This window comes from Scyliorhinus torazame, chromosome 3 (assembly GCF_047496885.1).
Source record: "Scyliorhinus torazame isolate Kashiwa2021f chromosome 3, sScyTor2.1, whole genome shotgun sequence".
Lineage (NCBI taxonomy): Eukaryota > Metazoa > Chordata > Chondrichthyes > Carcharhiniformes > Scyliorhinidae > Scyliorhinus > Scyliorhinus torazame.
In genome coordinates this window covers 271,829,826-271,845,762 of record NC_092709.1, presented here as the reverse complement: position 1 = coordinate 271,845,762, position 15,937 = coordinate 271,829,826, and the positions used below count along the sequence as shown (strand labels likewise).

General features: G+C 43.5%; 1 long non-coding RNA gene across 1 annotated transcript in view; it reads right to left on the bottom strand.

Annotated features, from left to right (window-relative positions):
* The window catches only part of LOC140409601 (uncharacterized), a 137,892-nt gene that overhangs the window by 23,604 nt on the left and 98,351 nt on the right, over positions 1 to 15,937 (bottom strand). The window contains exon 2 of the long non-coding RNA XR_011940420.1: positions 8,415 to 8,512. This is a non-coding gene — a long non-coding RNA (uncharacterized lncRNA). The remainder of the gene's footprint in view (positions 1 to 8,414; positions 8,513 to 15,937) is intronic.

The following is a 15,937-nucleotide window of genomic DNA, read 5'->3' as shown; positions in this document are numbered from 1 at the left end:
GAACCAGATGACTTTGCTGGGTCTGTGTTAGACTTTACCCTGAGGGGGTGAGTTCACAAGCAGTTATACCATCTGTTCAGTTAATACAGAGATACTTCAATCCAAATAATGAAGGCCCCTGAATAAAACTTACGTCAGACTTTCTTTAATGGTAGATATTTTAACAGCTCGGTTGTTTAACTATTTTCAACACCAACAAAAAGATCTGATAAAAAAGTATAGAATAGCAATGAAAGGTCTTCAAAAGTGTTGTGTTAGCAGAGTTAGCTACATCTGAATTAATATTTTCAAACTGCGATGAAATGCATGTTAATCTGAATGTTTAATCTGTTTAATATGCTTTTCAAATGCTGTTCAATTAGGAAATGAGTATTAGGAATATTATGATGAAAGTCATCTAGCTGCTGTTAACTGAGTTAGACTGATTGACGGACCTTGATTCAAATTGATGAGCCAGTGGAAAATCATGCTCAAAATTCATTTCCCATTACTCATCAATTGCTAGAATTTATCATTTATTATAATCTCATTATCAAAGGCACATTGATCCTTTTGCATTAATAATAGAAAGTACAATAATTGAACTAGTTTCTTACAATCTAGGTACTTTCCAAAACAACGTGAATTTGCATCTGTAGAGTTTCCACTGGATCTATCAATAATTCCACTCACCTACAGAGTAGAAAGTGACATAGACTGCCTAATGTCCTGAGGCAAATGCACCTCCTGTCAGACAACATCAATTGGCACTGATGACAATATTCAACGCACAGACCCAACTTAAGAGCCTGCGTGAATGCTGAAGCCTATGAAGCAGACAGGAATAGGGGATTTATTTGAATGAAGAACTTACATTTATAGTGTCTTATCTACATATCTAGAAGTCAGTGCCGAAGAAAATAAAGGAAGCAATGCAAAGGAGGCCAAAGTGAGAGGGTCAGAAAGGTTGGAATGGTGGTAGTGGTTGGGAGCGGGGGTGGGGTGTGGTTGTAAGACTTGAGGAGGTTATAGAAATAGATTTGAAACACAATGATAAAAATATGTAATTGGAGACCATGAATTAATGTATTCAGCAAGGGCATAGATGATGGGCCAGCGAAACCCGGTACCAGATAAGAAAAGAGTTCACGTGTGCAGGATGGAGGGCTGATCAAGAGAGCATCAGAATGATCAATTCTGGAGATGGCAAGGGCAAGGATGAGACATTTCTCAATGGATTGTCTTCATTTGTTTTTTAAACGATTCTACAACTAATGTGAATGGAAGAATATCATGCAAGGTCAGGAAGTGTCTGTCAGCTAATATTGACAGGGATAAATCCAGGCTATTCTGTTTTAGAAATTTCTGCTCTTCTCTTCCTTTTTTTTCACTTTTATCCATATTCAATCGCATACCTGAGAATATTATTCATATAAAAGTGAGCAACGTCCACTGGTGCAGGTTTGTAGCCCCCCTCCAAGCCACTTACCATCCTGACTTGGAAATGTATCGCCATTCTTTCATTGTCACTGGGTCAAGATCCTGGAGCTCCCTGCTCACCAGCACTGTGGGTGTACATACAACACATTGACTGCAACAGTTGAAGCTGGCAGCTCACCACCATCTTCTCAACGGGCAGCATGGTAGCACAGTGGGTAGCACTGTTGCTTCACAGCTCCAGGATCCAGGTTCAATTCCTGGCTTGGGTCACTGTCTGTGTGGAGTCTGTACGTTCTCCCTGTGTCTGCGTGAGTTTCTTCCGGGTGCTCCGGTTTCCTCCCACAACTCCCGGAAGACGTGCTGTTAGGTAATTTGGACATTCTGAATTCTTCCTCTTATGTACCTGATTAGGCACCGGAATGTGGCGACTCGGGGCTTTTCACAGTAACTTCATTGTAGTGTTAATGTAAGCCTACTTGTGACAATAAAAATTATTATTATTATAATTATAAGAATGGACAATAATTGCTGCCCTAGGCAGTGATACCCACATCCCATAAATTCGTTTTTAAAAGTCAATTTATATTCTAGTGGCAATTACAATACAAACATCTACCCCCAACAAGTTCCTTTAATATGGTGTGACAGGTGCTGCAATTATGCTGCCAAGACATTATTTGTGTTGTGCGCCAATAGGGCAGCACGGTAGCATTGTGGATAACACAATTGCTTCACAGCTCCAGGGTCCCAGGTTCGATTCCGGCTTGGGTCATTGTCTGTGCGGAGTCTGCACATCCTCCCCGTGTGTCCGTGGGTTTCCTCCGGGTGCTCCGGTTTCCTCCCAAAGTCCAAAAGATGTGCAGGTTAGGCGGATTGGCCGTGCTAAAATTGCCTTTAGTGTCCAAAATTGCCCTTAAATGTTGGGTGCAGTTACTGGGTTATGGGGATAGGGTGGAGGTGTGGACCTTGGGTAGGGTGCTCTTTCCAAGAGCCGGTGCAGATTCGATGGGTCGAATGGCCTCCTGCTGTACTGTAAATTCTATGATAAATAGAGAGGTACAAAACTGTTCGATTGCTTCTTTTTCTTTTAAGTTGTGTAGAGTAATTTTCAAGAACCTTTACATTTTAACACTACATACCTGCCTGGTAGAAAACTGAGCAAAAAGGAAAACTGCCCAAAACCACCGGGGTCTTTTTTAACCTATGCATGGGAATGCAATGACATCACTGGGAGCTGACTACAGTTTTAAGCAGTGGAACTGAGTGGAAGGTGGCAGTTGGATCAGAAAAAGCAAGAGTTCCTCTGCAAGGAATCAAAGTTAGGATCGATGGCATTATTCCTGTTGCAAACATGTCCACTCCCAATCAGAGAGCTTCCTCATCAGGTTGGCAGCTGATCACCCCCCTTATACACTGTCGAAGGACGTTCCTTCAGGCTGAATGATTTACTGTTGTGCCACTGCCAAAATGAGAACCAGTCATTTAAATTAGTTGGACAAAAGAAGCAATGACGACATCAGATGAGTGGTTAAGATCCGGAATATACTGCCTGAGACTATGGTGGAGACAGGTTCAATTGAGGCATTAAAAATGGAATTGGACTGTTATCTGTGAAGGAAGATGTGCAGGGTTACAGAAGAAAGTCATAAAATGGTACCAGGTTAGGGAACAAAGACGAAAGAGAACAAAGAACCATACAGCAAAGGAACAGGCTCTTCGGCCCTCCATGCCTGTATCGGTCATGATAAGACCCTTGGGCAAAATGCATTCCCTCACATTTGTCTGGATTAAACTCCATTTGCCATTTCTCTGCCCAAGCCTCCAACCTATGCTAAAGAGTTGTGTTTGTTGAAATTCATCTCTATGTGTTTGCTCTATATGTTTGTTCATAGAATCAAGTAGTTCAGCTTTGTATTGTCATTTCAGATTCCAGCTTGCTGAGCATCAAAGGAAGCAACAGAGGTAAAATTAATCAGGCCTGCACCTTAAGCAGAGAAAATTATGAACTTTATTGTTCCCCTTGAAAAATGTGGGTGGGAGCTCACACTCAGCTTTGAGACGGAGTTTGTGAGGGGAAAACAAACTGGAATATTTGCATAGCTTGGAGCGAGAGGAAGCGATCTCCTTTAACCCTCATATTAAAAACAAACAGATAGCTTGAAGAAGGCAGAGAGAGATTAAAAGTACAAGAAATTACTTGAAAGAGTTTTTTTGCTAATATTTGTTTTCCTTGATTCTTATTAATAAAACTCATTTGCTTTTAAACTGTGCGATCTTGTAAGTTCAATATTTCACTAACTAACTGGGTGTCCAAATTTATCTTTAAATGTCAATAGTCTCTATGGAGATCATACAAAAATTTAAATTTGCATTTAAATCTAAGGCTCACTTTACAGTGGGGTGACATAGCTGGAGGATTATTCCCTGATTTCCGCTCAATGATAAATACAAATCTATGCAACACAAATGGCTCTCAACCTCTAAGATTTCTCTGGAGCCTCTATAAATTTAAGATTAATCTGTTGGACACTACTTCATGTAACCCAGAAGAAAGATTACAGGGGCGCTAAACAAAAATGTATTTTTTTTACTCCTTAGCTGGAAATTCTAAAGTTGTATCGTATCTATCTTTGCACATGATACAATCTTATTGAAATGTGTGCCCTTTATGTGAAGAGCACATGTGGGAAAGACATGCCAGTACAGCAGCATTGAGATGAGAGGGGGATTTTGCCTTTTAGCCGCTGGCCTCAGTTATGAATGGGATGGGGAATGTTGTGGAGGCAGGGGGGAGGGAATAGGGGCCATTCTGAGTGAACTGCAGAATACTGACAATTGGCACATACGTGATGTGATGGAAAAGGAGAGGGTTAAAATGAGTCTAGGGACCACCATAGTATATTGTGTGGCCCTCAATGCTACCTTTACAATGGTGTCATCTCTACTATCCAATTTTCAGTAAAATCTGTTTTGTACTATCACTGTTTGCCTTGTTCTACTGTTAAAATATTGCTGTAGTTCACAGTTCTTTGTGTCACGTTCTCCCTGTGTCTGTGTGGGTTTCCTCCAGGTGTTCCGGTTTCCTCCCACAACTCCTGGAACACGTGCTGTTAGTTAATTTGGACATTCTGAATTCTCCCTCTGTCTACACGGGCGGGTGCGGAATGTGGCGACTTGGGGCTTTTCCCAATAACTTTATTTCAGTGTTAATGTAAGACTACTTGTGACAATAAAGATTATTATTATTGGATACAGAAAAGTATATTTGATTACATTTATTATGCACTTGAACTGAATCACTGCCCATAATTGCTAAAAGAATTGTGTTGTATATAGAAAGAGGTTTCCCATTAACAAGTCAACTTCTTTACTGAGCGACAAAAGAAGAAATTGAAAGTGCAAAACTATTCCTTTAATGCATGGTAGCACTAGTGATTAGCACTATGGCTTCACAGCGCCAGGGTCCCAGGTTCGATTCCCGGCTTGGGTCACTGTCTGTGTGGAGTCTGCACATCCTCCCCGTGTGTGCGTGGGTTTCCTCCGGGTTCTCCGGTTTCCTCCCACAGTCCAAAGACGTGCAGGTTAGGTGGATTGGCCATGATAAATTGCCCTTAGTGACCAAAAAAGGTTAGGAGGGTTTATTGGGGGCAGCATGGTGGCGCATTGGGTTAGCCTTGCAGCCTCACGGCGCCGAGGTCCCAGGTTCGATCCCGGCTCTGGGTCACTGTCTGTGTGTAGTTTGCACATTCTCCCTGTGTTTGCGTGGGTTTCACCCCCACAACCCAAAGATGTGCAAACTCAGTGGATTGGCCATGCTAAATTATCCCTTAATTGGAAAAAATCTATTGGGTACTCTAAATTTATAATTTAAAAAAAGGAGGGGTTATTGGGTTATGGGGATAGGGTGGAAGTGAGGGCTTAAATGGTTCGGTGCAGACTCGATGGGCCGAATGGCCTCCTTCTGCACTGTATGTTCTATGTTCTAATGTGGCTTCATATCTTTGGAAATCTTGGTTAGCCTTTCAAAAATACTGACTGCTTACACCACAACCAAAATGCAGAACTTGGTCTTACTTAATTCCACAGAACGCCTTTGCAGTTTTATTTTTATTATTCTCTTAACATTTAAGTGCAATTTTAACCTATCCCATCTACAGTAAAGCTTGTGAGATTGGGTGTTACTCCTGGTATGGTTTAAAATGAGCACTCTCCCCATTGAGAATAGAGATAAAATGATACTTCTTTCAGGTATAAGTTATCTCGTGGAAATTAATGTATATGATAGTACTGTTGTTCTGTGAATCGTAATCACTTGACAAATTAGGAGTATGTGTTAATTTTTTACATGAATTGTTACTTTCTCTTGGTACAACTGCTTTAATTCTATTGTCTCGGATAACTGAGGCAAAAATATGCTGATCTAAATAGGTTTAACAAGTTATTCTTGTTTGTTTCATATTTATTGAGGTGAGAGACGGTGGGCATTGGAACATTGCATTTCAAGTGCCCAGTGAAAAATGTCTTCCTTTTTCTCACAATGGCATAATGCTAAATTTATTGTTTATATTGTTTGATTGATGAACTCTCAGTAAGAAACAATAGCACTGCTATTACATTTAAGTAACAGTAGGGATGCCATTGCATGTGCACATGGTAGCACAGTGGTTAGCACTGCTACTTCACAGCACCAGGGTCCCAGATTCGATTCCTGGCTTGGGTCACTCTCTGTGCGGAGTCTGCACGTTCTCCCTGTGGGTTTCCTCCGAGTACTCCAGTTTCCTCCCACAAGTCCCGAGAGACGTGCTGTTAGGTAATTTGGACATTCTGAATTCTCCCTTCATGTACCCGAACAGGCGCCGGAATATGGTGACAAGGGACTTTTCATAGTAACTTCATTTCAGTGTTAATGTAAGCCTACTTGTGACAATAATAAAGATTATGATTATTATTACCGGGAATTTTCTCGGTCACCAGCAGGAGTAAATTTGCAGAGAAAACACAATGAGATGCAATAGTAGTAGAATAATAATAATGAGGGGATATGAATAATATTATAAGCTGGTATAGTAGTAGTGTAGGGAAGAAGACGGGTTTTTGAAATGTATTCAGGAGAATTTCCTTGATCAATATGTTTGTGGCTGTACAATGAAGATGTCATTACTGGACCAGATTCTGGGGAATGAGGTGGGTGAAGTGGATCATGCTTGATTGAGTATTTTGATGAGATAACAAGGAAGGTTGAGAAGGGTAATGCGGTTGATGTGGTGCAAAGAGACTTTCAAAAGGCGCTTGATAAAATGACACACAATACGTTTGCCAGCAAAGTTAAAGCACCTTATGGAATATAAGAGTCAGCAACAGCTCAGCTAAAAGTTGGCTGAGAGACAGGCAACTGAGAGTAAGGGTGGACAAATGTTTTGTGGGCTGCAGGTGGGTATCAGTGGTATCCCTCAGGGGTTGATACAGTTTTTCTTGATGTATATTAATTACCTAAACTTGTGTGTGTGCAGGATATAATTTCAACATTTGCAGATGTCACAAAACTTGGAAGCATTGTCAACTATAAGGAGCTGCGTGATAAATTTTGAGAGGGCAAAAGGAATGGGCAGATATATAGCCGATGACATTTAATGCAGAGAAGTGTGCAGTGATACATGTTGGTCGGAAGAATGAAGGCAGGCAATTTAAAATAAAGGTTACAATTCTAAAGGCGGCACAGAGCTGGAGGGACCTGGAGATATATTTGCACAAATTATTGAAGATTAAAGGGTTCCAGCTACAAAAATGGATGAAAAGGCAGAAGAAATCCAGGGAGAAGAATACAAAATCAAAGATCTTGTGATAATAATAATTTATTGTCACAAATAGGTTTCAATGAAGTTACTGTGAAAAGCCCCTAGTTGCCACATTCTGGCACCTGAACTTGCGCTGCTGCCTTGTTCTGTATGACAAGGCATATTTAGCCAGCTATTTAGCCCAGTGTACTAAACCAGCAATTACAATCCTAAGTGACTTAATCTCTCATATGTCAGTCCTGCCATCCTAGGAATCAGTCTGGTAAACCTTTGCTACACTCCCTCGAAAGCAAGAGCATTGCTCCTCAGATAAGGAGACCAAAATTGCACATAATGTCCCAGGTGTGGCCTCACTAAGGTCCTATATAATTGGCGCCTGTTTGGGGAGGCCGATACGGGAATTGAACCTGTGCTGCTGCCTTGTTCTGCATCACGAGCCAGCTGTTGAGGCCACTGTGCTAAACCAGCCCCTTTTATAAGACACTGGTTTGGTCTTAACTAGATCATTGTTTCCATTCTGGACACTGTTCTGTAGGAAGCATATGAAGGGTGCAAAAAGGGTTTACAAGAATGCTTTCCTGACTGAGGGTCTTCCGTTATATGGATTAGATCTTTGAAGCTGAAGCTCTTCACTTTCGAGTCATTAGTGCGTGATTACCTGACTGTGTGGCGGAGGCAGATTCAATCCTGGCTTTGAAAAGGGAATTGAGTAAATACCAGCGATGGGAAAAGGGGAGGGAATGGAACTAGCTAAATTGTTCTTGCAGAGAGCCAGCACAAACTCGATGGGCTGAATGGCATCTTTCTGTGCTTTAACCATTTTATGAGTTTACGATAAATGCTTCTTATGTTGCCATCCCAAAGTTAATGCAGAGAAGGGCACAGTGACACAATTTGTCAGGTAGTAACAGGAGACGCAATAGAGGGTATTCAGGAACAGAGAGGCCTGAGATTGTATGTTATATAAGTCATTGCAGGTGGCAGGACAGATTGTAGGTGAAACATATCAGTCGAGGAGTCCAAGCCTGGTGCTATTGGAGAGAAATGGTAAAGGCTGCAACATACTTTCCATCACTTGGTTGAACGGGAATCTCTCCCACTCTTACCATCTGGCCATTGGTGAATATTAGAAGAATTTTTAGGTTGATAATTAACCTGCTTGACCACATTATAAATGCACATTTCGACTGGCTCACTGACCTCTCGGAATTTCTCCACCTGGAGAAGATTAAGTACGCCATCCAAGGGATAGAGGAAGGTTTCCTGGATACTTGGGGGCAGTTTGTCAGTTCCAAAACCTGTTCGAGGCCAGCAACGAGGAGTAAGCCAGGGAAGAAAAAAAAAAGATGAAAAGCCAAAGGAATGCACAACCAGCGGGCAGCAAAATGTACATACAGTTAGTCAAATGAAGGACAAAACAAACCTCTGTAAAATAAAGCAAATTGGTGCGGGCAAGAAAAATATAATGTATATAAGTAACAACTGTTTATAAATATGAGAAAAGCCAATAAAAAGATTTTCAAAAAAAATAAATGCACATTTCCTGGCTATCAAGTCCTGGGATGGGATTCAATCTTTATAACCAGAGGAATAGAGAGAGCCAGAGTAAGGAAATTATGAAGACCCTTCATAAAACTCTGATATGGCTACAATTGGAGTACTGTGGCCAATTCCCCCGGTGACCCCGAAATCACAACCAGCGCGTTGGACTCCACCAGACGCAATCACATACCTTCCACAAGGTCAGACCTCTCACATTGGATCCCAGGACCATCCAGAAACAGCTGCCGACTGAGCAAGTGGCGGTCTGCAGATGAGACTAAAACAACGTGGTTTCAAGTTTCCTCTCCCCAGCATACTCCTGGTAAATGTCCAAGCGACCGAAAACAAGCTGGACGAGTTTAATGCTTGACAAACCTCTCAGGGTGAAGTAAGAGACTGCTGTGTGTTCTGTTTCACGGAGACATGACTCACCCCTGCCTTACTGGACTGTGCCACACAACCTGATGGCTTCTCAATACACCGGACCGCACGGCATCATCAGGCAAAGCAAAGGGTGGTGGGGTTTGCCTCCTCATCAAATCTGGTGCTCGGATGTGGCAACCCTGGTGAACTGCTGCTCCACGAACCTGGAAAACCTGACTGTGAAGTGCCACCCCTACTACCGTCCACGTGAGTTCACTTCTGCCATCATCATGGCGGTCCACATCCCACCCAGGCGGAAGTGAAGAAGGCACTTGATAAATTGTACGCCGCTATAAATAACAATAAAACAGAATACCCGGAGGCCTTGTTCATCGTGGCCGAGGACTTCAACCTGTTCAACCTCAAGAGTGTACTGTCGAAATTCCACCAACACATCTCCTGTCCCACCAGGGGCACCAATACTCTCAACCACTGCTGCACAATAATCAAGGGCACATACCGATCCATCCCCCGACCGCACTTTGGAAAATTGAACCATAAGAAGATGCTCCTTCTCATGGCATACAAGCAGAAACTTAAGCGGGAGAATCCGGTTAAGAAGGTCGTGCAATTCTGGACCAAGGCAACAGAAGAGCTCCTATGCCTCTGTTTGGAGTCAGTGGACTGCTCCATATTGAAGAACTCAGCGGCCAACCTAAACGAGTATGCCACCACCATCACAGACGTCATCAGCAAATGAGTAGAAGATTACGTGCCAAAGAAGATAGTACGTACGTTCCCGACCCAGAAACCATGGTTTAATCGGGAGATTCACTCCCTACTGAAGGCCAGGTCTGAGGCGTTCAAGGTAGGCGCTCCTGACCTAGAGAAGAAATCCAGGTATGACCTCCGCAAAGCCATCAGGAATGCCAAAAGACAATACCAGACTAAGCTAATGACATGGACTCTCGTCGGTTGTGGCAAGGCTTAAACAACATAACGGGCTACAAAGCAAAGCCGGGTAGAATCTCCAGCAGCAGGACACGCCTCCTTGAGCTAAATGCATTCTATGCTTGGTTCGAGCAGTAATCAACAAACTATTGTCAACTGCCCCAGCAGCCTCGGACACACCCACCCTACCGTCACCGCTTCCAAAGTCAGATCGACCTTCTTGAAAGTGAACCCTTGGAAAGCAACAGGTCCTGACGGAGTCGCTGGTCATGCACTCAGATTCTGCACAGACCAACTGGCGGATGTGTTTGTGGATGTCTTCAACCTCTCCCCATTCCATTCTGAGGTCCCACCTGCTTAAAGAAGATCACTATCATACCTGTGCCAAAGAAAAACCAGGAATGTACCTTAACGGCTACCGTCCAGTGGACTTGACTTCTATCATTGTGAAGTGCTTCAAGAAGTTGGCCATGAGACACCTCAGCTCCATGCTTCCAGAATGCAATTTGCACACCAGTCGACAGCGTGCACCATCTCTCTGGCCCTACCCTCATCCCTGGAGCATCTCAACAACAAAGGCTCCTACGTCAGACTCTTGTTCATTGACTACAGCTCCGTATTCAATGCCATAATCCCAGCCAAACTCATATCAAAACTCCAAAACTTAGGACTTGGTTCCTCCTCTTCAACTGGATCCTCAGCTTCCTGACCCATAGACCACAATCAGTAAGGATAAACAACAAAACCTCCTCCACGATAGTCCTCAATACCAGGGCCACGCAAGACTGCGTACTTAGCCCACTACTATACTCTCTATAAACACACGACTATGCAGCACCATTTGGCTCCAACTCCATCTATAAATTTGGTGATGACACGACCATGGTGGGTTGGATCACAAACAACAGTGAGTCAGAATACAGGAGGGAGGCAGAGAACTTAGTGGAGTGGTGCAACGCCAACAATCTCGCCCTTAATGTCAGCAAAACTAAGGAGCTGGTCATTGACATCAGGGAGCGAAGTACTGTGCACACCCTGGTCTGCATCATTGGTGCCAAGGTGGAGATGGTTGACAGCTTCAAATTCCTAGGTATGCACATCACCAATAATCTGTCCTGGTCCACCCATGTCGATGCTGTGACTAAGAAAGCACAACTGCGCCTATAATTCCTCAGGAAACTAAGGGGGTGAGATTCTCCCAGCCCGGGGCCAGGCTGGAGAATCCCCGCAACCGGGCCACGCCGACCCGACGCCAGCACGCGATTCTCCGAACTGCTCCAGTGCTGTGCTGGCCTCTGTAGGGGCTAGAATCGGTACTCCCAGCAGCCTGTTCAAGCCGTCGTGAAACGCGATGGCGTTTCCGACAGCGTGGACACTCTGCTGCCGAATTGGAGAATCCCGCCCAGGATATTTGGAAGGCCACACTGACTCTTATCAACTTTTACAGATGCACCACAGAAAGCACCTTGTCTGGCTGCATCACAGCCTAGTATGGCAACTGCTCGGCCAAAGACCGTAAGAAACCACAGAGAGTTGTGAATACAGCCCAGTCCATCGCGCGATCCCGCCTCCCATCCATTGACTCTGTCTACACCTCCCGCTGCCTTGGGCAAGCTGGCATCATAATCAAATACCCCTCCCACCCGGGTTATTCTCTCTTTCAACCTCTTCCATCGGGCAGGAGACACAAAATTCTGAGAGCACGCAGTAACAGGTTCAAAAACAGCTTTTTGCCTACTGTCATCAGACTGCTAAATGACCCTTTTATGGACTGAACTGATCTTCCAAACATCTTCCCTACTGAGTAGTTCTATGCTTCTGTATGCTTCACCCGCTCTCTGTGTCTATGCAGTTACATTGTATATTTATCATATATCCTATGTTTTTTCATGTATGGAACGATCTGTCTGGACTGTACGCAGAACAACACCTTTCACTGCACCTCAGTGCACAATAAATCAAATCCAATCCTTATTTGCATTGGCACAATTGACAAAAACATACCTCAAGAAATCATCTTAATACTGCTTTGTTCCCAAGTTAAGTTTCTTCTTTGTAAGCTGTTAATCAGAGGCCCTGGAGCCTATTTGTGTCTCTGGCTGTCTCTTGTTTTTAAGAAAACCAATTATCTTCACAGTTCACTTGCCTTGCTTTCCAACAGCTGGAAAATGGATGCAACGCTGCTCTGTGATTTTGTACCACAAGCATGTACCTCGAGGGCGCTTGATGTCAAGTGTGTGTCACACAGGGCACGTGACCTGTTCTCTGCTGCCACTTCTGGCCAGATGACTCTGCACAGCCTCATTTATCTCAATTTAAAAGGCGGCAGTGGCCGCCATTCTCGATGTAAAAAGCTTGTAGCGGCGGTTGGTGCTTCCCCAGCAATCACCACGATAACGGCGAGACCAATCGATCCATGACTCTCACACATATCACCCGCAGGTTGCAACCCACAATTTGAAAAACCCTATTTAGAGAAAGCAGATGAAGAGAAACGGGACAGAATTTTATGCCCCTCGGAGGTGAGTTTGGAGACAAGCGCCGCCATTTGATCATGCAAGAGGGTGCAGTTGGACACTGCCCTACTTTTTCAACTTTCTACAATTAAGCTCCAGATAGGAAGGGTAAATGGAAGCCTTCTCCCCCTTTAGCGCCGCATAAGTGTCTCATGCTACCACTGCTTGAATTCTACCAATGGCTGGTGGGGAACTTGCCATGCAGGAACAACACCCAGGAAAACCAGTTGGGTTTACCTGTGATCTTCTGGCTGGGGGGGGGGGGGGGGTTGGAGGGGGATCCCTCATCCTTGGGCACCCTGTCCCTGATCCAGGAGCCTGGCACTAGGAACAGGGACCCACAGGAGTTCACACCCCTGACCTTACTGCCAACCCCCTCACTTTTCCTCATTAACACCCTGCTCCTTTGTAATTTCCACATCCTGCCCCACTTATTTCTCTCTAGTGGCCCATTGATGATCCCTGGTGATCCCTTGTGAAGATCTGATTGTAGTACTGGTAGTGGCCCCTGCTCCTGGTGGCACTGCTGGTACTAGGGAGTTTTCAAACTCTGATTGGCTGCCAGCGTTCGGGCAGGAGTTTCCTCAGGCGAGGCACAGGTACAGTGGTATTTTCACCTAGATCCAGGGACCTAGAGTATTGATCTGCGGATACAGCTTTTAAACCCACCATGGCAGATGGGGAAATCTGAATTGAATGAAAATCTGAAATAAAAAATTTAATGATGACCATGAAATCGTTGTTGATTGTCATAAAGACCCATCTGGCTCACTGATGTCATTTAGGGAAGGAAATCTGCCATCCTTACCTGGTCTGGCCTACATGTAATTCAGATTCACAGCAGTGTGGTTGACTCGCAAAATGTCCTCTGAAATGGCCTAGCAAGCCACACAGTTGAAGGACCATCAGGGATGGGCAATAAATGCTTGCATAGCCAGTGGTGCCCGCATCCCATGAATGAATAAAAATAAAAATTCATCAGGAGGCCTGATGCTGCCCAGGTAAGTCTCTGATTCTTACAAAATGGCATCGGGCCTACCAAAATATGGTGGAGACAGATTCAATCATGGCATTCAAAAGGGTGTTAGATAAGCACTTGAAAGGCAGGGGATAAATTGCAGGACTACAGGGAAAGGGCTGGGGAGTGTGGTTTAGTGAATTGCCCTTACCGAGAACCAGCAAGGGCTCGAAAGACTGAATGGCCTCTTTCTCTGCTGTGACCATGATTTTATGACTGTGACCTTACAAAATAAAATCGGAAGCTTGGTGTCAATCAGTCCCAAAGTCTCGTGAGTTTTTGCTGCTGGTTTGTGGAACTCGGTTGAACGTGGATAAACCTATTTCACGTAGAAACTTAACATCTAGCAAAACTGTCCTATATTAATGCAACATCATTAAGCACAACATTCCATTCTGGATCATTTATATACCCTGAATCTACTGCTTCAGATCAATGTGACACTGTGCGGCCTAACTTATTGATCTATATTAATGTAATACTGTAATGTAAGAAGAAAGGTGTATTTCAAGGTTTTTCTGAGAAATGCGTGATTGAAAATTACAGCATCCTAAAGTATTCAGATCTCCTCCATCATAGAGTGCAGAAGTATGATATTATTTCAGATTATTAAGTAGGTTTTCTTGCATTGGCACGTAGATACAATGAATCACCTGGGCTGAACGAAGGTAAAATAATCAAACAAGCACGTGACACTGTGAAGAAACCGACCTAATATTCTCCCCAGCAACTTAAATCGAGGAAATTTACATTCGAAGCTCAAGCTCTGAAACATCTGAATTTCCAATGCTCTTGGCTACCAATAAAGCAGTGCACATAAGTACAGACCAAAAAAGTCGCCTCTTATTTCTACGATTATTGGAGGTGGGCGGAAACCGCCTGTCAAAGCTTTTTTCATTTTAAAGGATACAACGCAAAGGAACAATTACTGGAATTTTTAAATTATAACAGTGACCACACCTCATTCGTACCTCATTAGTTGTAAAGATTTTGGACACACCTGAGCTTGTGAATATACAAATGCAAAGCTTCCTTTCTTCATTTAAGGTATTCTCCCCAAATTTAAAAATTAAGGGTATAATTTTATAAGTTTACAAAATTTCATGTGCGCAGATATCACAATTTCTGATATGAACTCGAAGGCGCATGGGGTGAGGCGGGGTGAGGTGGGGGGGGGGGGGGGGAGAAGGTGTGATGATGGAGGATAGAACGTGGGCTTGAGGGGGAGGGGGGAAGAGGGGTGATGTGGGGAAACATGAAAGCCAAGGAAATGTGAAAGCAAATTCAGAGCATCTGTCATTGGTATTTTAATTTAGCCAACTCATTGTCAATTTATTTCTAGGCTGACATCAATGGTGTTGTGTTGGGTGCTCTGGATCCGTGGAACACATACAGGCCACCATCACTTAAAATAGTACAACACTATTTTATTAAGTTAGAAACTGTTGAACATACTTTCAATGTGGGTTAACACGATGTTAGATTAAACTAAAGACCTATGCCTGTCCTAACCAGTCTATGCACTCAGCACATGGTGAAGATCTGTGCTGTAAGCTGTAAGCTCTGTCCTTCTGAGAAGCTGCATCCTGAATGAGTGGGAACTCTGATGCCCTCTGACTACATAGTGAGTGTGCTCTAACTGGTGATTGGCTGTGGTGTTGTGTGTGTTGATTGGTCTTGCTGTGTGTCCATCAGTGTGTGTGTCTGCACCATGATATATTGGTGTATATTATGACAAATGGTACAGCAGGGGGTGTTACGGGCCAGGGTTTAGAGAACCCCAAAGTGTATCATGGAATTCACCTGACCCACAACTTTGAATAGATTGTGGTGTGGGGAGCACACGGACCACTCTACAGGTGTGGTGCAGCAGAAATGGAAAAGTATTTTTTAAAGCAAAACAATGTTTATTCTATGAACTCAAGTTAACCTTTTTAAAACATACAGGGAACATCTTAACAACCATTAATTCAAATACCACCCCCAACGAATACAACACCAAGTAATCCTCAATAAATTCCCAACCTTCATCCAGAAGACAAAAGAAACACCTTTTAACAGAAGCACATCAGGTTTAAATTCACTACTGTTATGGGAGAGGCATTTTCAGAACCCCAAAATGTATCATGGAGTACAACCAACCTCCCCCTTTAATGTATTTGTTACTTTTCCGAGCACACGGCCTGTTCCCTAGGTGTAGTATTACAATTATGGACACGTGGTTTTTAAACACAAAACAATGTTTCTTCCATGAACTCAACTTAACCTTTTAAAAACAAACATTGAATATCTTAACACCCCTTACGTCAAAGATAACCCCGAAAATATTACAA